The 5,885-nt window shown below is 39.5% G+C and overlaps 1 pseudogene; it reads left to right on the top strand.

Moving 5' to 3' along the window:
* Positions 1–590: 590 nt before the first annotated feature.
* On the top strand, positions 591–2,637 carry LOC102828642 (annotated as a pseudogene).
* The last annotated feature ends 3,248 nt before the right edge of the window (positions 2,638–5,885 follow it).

Below are 5,885 nucleotides of genomic sequence, written 5' to 3' on the forward strand. Positions count from 1 at the left end.
ATGAAATTTACTGTCAATTTGCTGTTGCTGCCATTTTGACTTTATCTTCAGCAAAATTTTACCTACATGTGGTATCAATGATGTTGTTCGATGATTTCCATTCTCTGTTGGGTCATCTCTCTTTGGAATAACCACAAATACGGATATCTTCCAATCAGTTGCCCTTTTATGCCACATAATTTATTATACTCATTATATTACAACTATTTTTTTTAAGGTAGTCTACTTCCATCTTCAAACTCTGAACTTATTTATGACAGGAAAATGCCTTTTGTTGTTGTTGTTTTCTGTATCTATAATATGAGTTCTGGTATAGCATTGTGGGATAAACATTGCATGACTAGCTGCAAGGTCTGCGGTTCAAGCCTATGAGCTGTTCATCAGAAACCCTATACAGAGTTGCTATGAGTCAAAACTAACTGGACAGCACTTCACAACAACAATAGTAGTACACCAGTAAATACTCATTGATAAATGAATAGATTCAAACTCATCAGTGGAAAAATAAGAAAATTCAGAACTAGAGGGAACTTTAGAGATAGCTAGTTGAATCCCTTGATTTCTACACATTAAAACCCTGTCTGTGGGTGATGGCAGTGGTGGTCCCACTGGCAGACAGGGTAGAGGGGAGTCCGGACAGCGTCCGGCGTGGGTGCCAGGGAAACACAATGGTAAAGAAGCAGAAAGGCCATGTCATGATCGACTCGGACCCTGAAGACAGCGGCAGTGACAAGAACCTCGATCAGGAGCTCTTGTCCCTGGCAAAACGGAAGCACAGTGACTCTTAGGAAAAGGAGCTGCCTATGAGTCAGCCTGCAGCCTCCTCGGAATCTGAGACTTCTGACAGTGATGATGAGTGGACATTTGGCAGTAATAAAAAGAAAAAGAAAGGAAAAGCCTGAAAAACAGAAAAGAAAGGAACCCTGAAGAAACAGGCCAACAAAACTGCCTCCTCAGGCAGTTCGGACAAAGACAGTTAACTAGCTGAGAGCTCTGTCCCTGAGGAAGGGGAAGTGTCAGATTCTGACAGCAATAGCACTTCTTCCAGTTCAGATTCAGACTCTTCCTCAGAAGATGAGGAATTCCATGATGGCTATGGAGAGGACCTCATGGGAAATAAGGAAGACAGGGACCGTCTGGAACAGATGACAGAGAAGGAGAGAAAGCAAGAACTATTCAACTGCATAAAGAAAAGAGAGGTGTTGAAAAGAAGATGTGAAATTAAGAAAAAAACTAAAAACAGCCAAAAGAAAGAAAGAAAACAAGAAGAGTAGGAAAAGAAAAAGTTAACCCAGATTCAGGAATCTCAGGTAACATCCCACAACAAAGAATGGCATTCCAAACTGGATGAGTAACTAGGTAAGAAATCTCAGGGTATGGAGGAGCTGAAAGCAGAGGGAGAAAAACAGAAGAACCGAACAACTGAACTCCTCGCCAAAAAACAGCCATTAAAAGCCAGTGAGGTCTACTCTGATGATGAGGAAGAGGAAGAGGATGACAAGTCTAGTGAAAAGTCGGACCACTCATCCCTAACATCTTTATCTGATGAAGAAGAAGAGAAAGAAGAAATTCCTCCTAAATCACAACCAGTTTCCTTACTTGAAGATTTAAATCGGTTCGGTTATCACGGCATAAGCTGGAATGTTGGTGTCACATGCCCTTCTTTGCTAAAACCATAACAGGATGTTTCATAAGGATTGGCACTGGAAACCACAACAGCAAACCAGTTTACCAGGTAGCTGAGATTACGGCTTTAGTGGAAACTGCCAAAGTTTACCAGCTGGGTGGCACCAGAACAAACAAAAGGCTACAGCTATGGTATGGCAATGACCAATGAGTGTTCCGCCTAGAGTTTGTCTCAAACCAAGTATTCACTGAAAGCGAATTCATGAAGTGGAAAGAAGCAATGTTCTCTGCCTACTCTAGATGAAATCAATAAGAAGGGATTTTCTATTAATTATAAATTCGATGATCAAGACATTGAAGAAATTATAAAAGAAAAAGAGATTCAGAAAAGCTCCACCCAACTATGCTATGAAGAAGACTCAGCTGCTAAAAGAAAAGGCCATGGCTGAGGACCTAGGAGAGCAGGACAAGGCAAGCAAATTCAAGACCAGCTGAATGAATTAGAGAAGAGGGCAGAGGCCCTGGACCTCCAGCAGACCAAGAATATATCTGCCATCAGTTACATCAACCAACGGAACTGGGAGTGGAACATTGTGGAGTCTGAGAAGGCCCTTGTGGCTAAAAGTCACAACATGAAAAACCAACAAATGGATCCTTCACCAGGCATCAGTGCAAACCTACCATTGCTTCTAATCCCAGGGACCTGACTGTTCAAGCTGCCATCTTGGCCCAGCTGAATGCAAAATACTGCTCTGGAGTGTTACCAGATGCTCCAAAGGAAATGAGCAAGGGTCAGGGGAAAGATAAAGACTTGAATTCTAAGTCAGCCAGTGACCTCTCAGAAGACCTGTTCTCAAAGTACATGATTTTGATGTGAAGATTGATTTACAAGTTCCCAGCTTAGAGTCAAAGGCTTTGGCCATCACCTCTAAGACTCCACCAGCCAAGGATGGGGCTCCCAGAAGATCTCTGAACTTGGAAGACTACAGAAAACAATGAGGTCTTATTTGATCACACCCCATCACTGTGTCCCTCCCACTTTTCCTCTTTTCCTTTGATTTGCCCTCTTTGGGCTAAAGCAGCAGTTGAACTGGGAAGAGACGCTAAACTGCCAGTCATGTAATATAAACCATTTGCTATATAGATTTCCCTCGTCTGTACCATCTCCCTCCAACCCCCCAGACCCCACCCAGTGTGGACCTGAACTCCTGGGCTATCTTGGGCGTTATCCATGCCTTTAGATTTGTGTATACCTTTTTATATTTTTAACCTAGCACAGTCCATTGGCCACTCTGCATGCGTTCAGTATTAACATGGAGCTGGGTTTCTTGCTGGTGCCCTGGGTGGTGATAGCAGCAACACTGGGCAGTCTTCTCTGTGGACTGCCTTGGACCCAGCCATTGAACATTTGACACCTGACCCTTGTAGAGGGAGTGGGGACTGGGGCACCTGCGGTCTTCCTTCCTCTCTCCTCTTCATCTTTATCTTCTTCCCATCTCTGTGGAAGAGGGGTGTGCAAACCTGATTTAGTTTCCAAAAGTGTACATTTTCAGGGGAGGGGCCTACTTGAGAGAGAGAGAGAGAATGTGTGTGTGTGTGTGTATATAAGTGTGGATTTTTTTAATCATTTTTTTTTTTTTTAATGCAGTACTCTTTGCATCAGTCTGTCATGGGTCTATAGCAGTTTCAGATTTTTTCAGCTATACTTGAGCTTCTGAAATGGTGAAAAAGAAATTCATTAAAGGTGATTCTTCTTACTAAACAGGCCTGATTGCTGTAGCTGTGTAACTTTCCCTCCCCCACTTCCTCATTACTTCCCCCATATCAGAAAAAAACTCACTGTTTAGCCCCTTGCCCTGGAGACTGTGTCTTGGCAGGTGGGAGGGGAATCCAAGGCTCAGTTTCAGGGAGGGGCCGTGAAAGTGTCTTGCTCGTCCGATGGGCTGAACACAGAGTTCAGTTCACCTTTTTCCTTCCCAGTATACCAGTCTCTTCCTTAGTGAGTCTGTTTTGCTATTTGAGCAAGAATACATTTTATTGTTTTTAATAGAAAGTATTCAACATGAACGTGGAGAGTATAAACACAAACAGATTTAGGTTGCAAATGTTACAAGCATGAGCAGTTTTGTGTGTGTATACCTATATATATGTTAAACATATATATTGTTATGCAGCTAGGGTGAAGCCAGCTAAAAGGTATGTATGTCTTTATGAAATATTTGAAAAGAGATAAGCTGATTGATTGATATTCATTCTCAGGTGTAAAACTCCAAGTGTAAATAAAAGTGGCATTTCACAAATCCTTTCAGAACAAAGTACAGCTGACTATGTATACCAAGAACTAAGCTAAAGAAACAGCTGAGAGCTACTGATTCCCACAAGAGGGAGAGAAATCTAGAAACCCTGTTTTGTACTTTTTCACCCAATTTTTATGTAAGGAAGGGGGAATGCTTGGGGGAATCATGGACTTAAGTTGTATTTAAACATAAAAATGAACTTGATAACTCTTCTGGGTTTAGGAGAGTCTCAGTGTTGCCTTAACTTAGTTTACATTTTTTATTTAAAAGCAGAAATGGATGGTTTTAAAGTATTGTGACTGTAAAATTGATTGTGATAACTGTCACAGCTATATGGAGCTGTGACAGTGAGGTTGGTCAAAGGAGTGGTGATGGACTTACTAAAATCATAGATGTCTGAAAAGTCCATTGATCAACACCCATTATAGACAATTGTGGAAATGTAGAATCACAGACTGTTCAACTCTGCCTGGGCCCCAGCAGAACCCTGAAGCTGCTGAGACCTTCCATCATGGTCAACTTGGATCTTTTTTTTTTTTTCTTTCTGGTTTTAAAAGACATAATATTAACAGAATTCATATAATTTGCTGGAGTCATTCTGATCCACCATGTAGATCCGTATTTAGTATCATTTGGATTTGGAGACATGTCTATTTTATGACTGTGTAATAAAATTTTTATTAAAACTGAAAACAAAACAAAACAAAACAAAAAAACCTGTCTGTGGAAACTTCTTTTTGACATTAGAATTGACTTGTATTTATAGTACAAAGAGAACTAGAAAACTGAGAATAATAAAAATATGTAAGTCTGTACTGTCTAATAAAATTTAAATGATTAACATCAGGGATTTTATTAGTAGTGAAATTTGTAGTGAATAAATGTTGACTTCTGTATGCAATAAATATCAATTCTGGGGAAAATTGAAGATGCTAGCTTAAATTTCAAGAAAACACTTAAGTTCTATGTTATTGTTATTATGTGCCATGGAGTTGGTTCTAAACCCTGCATAGGGTTTCCAAGGCTATAAATCTTTACGGGAGCAGAAAGCCTCATCTTTCTCCCACTGAACAGCTGATAGTTTCGAATTCCTGACTGTGAGATTAGCAGCCCGATTAGAATTTTCAACTAACAATCAGCTTTGTGAAAATGGCTTCATCATCTAGAAATGGTTATTCTGAAATGTTGAAAGTAAACACTCAACAGAGGACAAATAATCAACTGTTAATTCAAATGTTATCACTCAACAGTTACACACTGAGAAAAATTCAAGGAAAAAAAAATGAGCATGACAATCCCTTTGTTTTCAATAAGATCATGATATTGAATACAAAATTACAGTTCAGTGATCTAAGAACTTGATACAGAACATGAGACAACTACTGTCATTTGGGGAAAATATTTTACCACACTTCTGTCTCCATATATGATTGTAGCGGCTGTAACCGAGTTTACTTTCCTCTCATTACTGTACTATGCATTCAGTTTAAAAGGTCAGTTTATCATTTACCAGCTTTGTGATCCTGAAGCAGCTACTTAGTCTTTCATATTTTACTTTTTCCATTTATGAAAAAATCATCTGTATTATAATGGTGCCATAGATATGAATTGAAACAATGTATTGAAAACAAAAGCCATAGTTCCTAGTATACTGTAAATTGTGAGCCTTTCTTTTATTTTTCTGTGTGTGTCTTCTCCCTTTAATTTTTCATTCCTGGGATTCAAGTAAAAACTTCAGATATATTTGTGTTCACTCTGGTAACATAGTGAGCTTTGTATTCTACTGCTAACCATAAGGTCTTCCATTTAAATCCACCAGCCACTCCATGGGAGAAAGATGAGACTTTCTGCTCCCATATTTGTAGCCTCAGAAACCCTATACAGGATCATGGCACAAACCATCACCACAACTATATAATAGGATATATGAAAAAAGATGGTATATTTTCTCTTTTTTAATGG

Source organism: Chrysochloris asiatica, unplaced genomic scaffold (genome assembly GCF_000296735.1).
Source record: "Chrysochloris asiatica unplaced genomic scaffold, ChrAsi1.0 scaffold00420, whole genome shotgun sequence".
Classification (NCBI taxonomy): Eukaryota; Metazoa; Chordata; class Mammalia; order Afrosoricida; family Chrysochloridae; genus Chrysochloris; species Chrysochloris asiatica.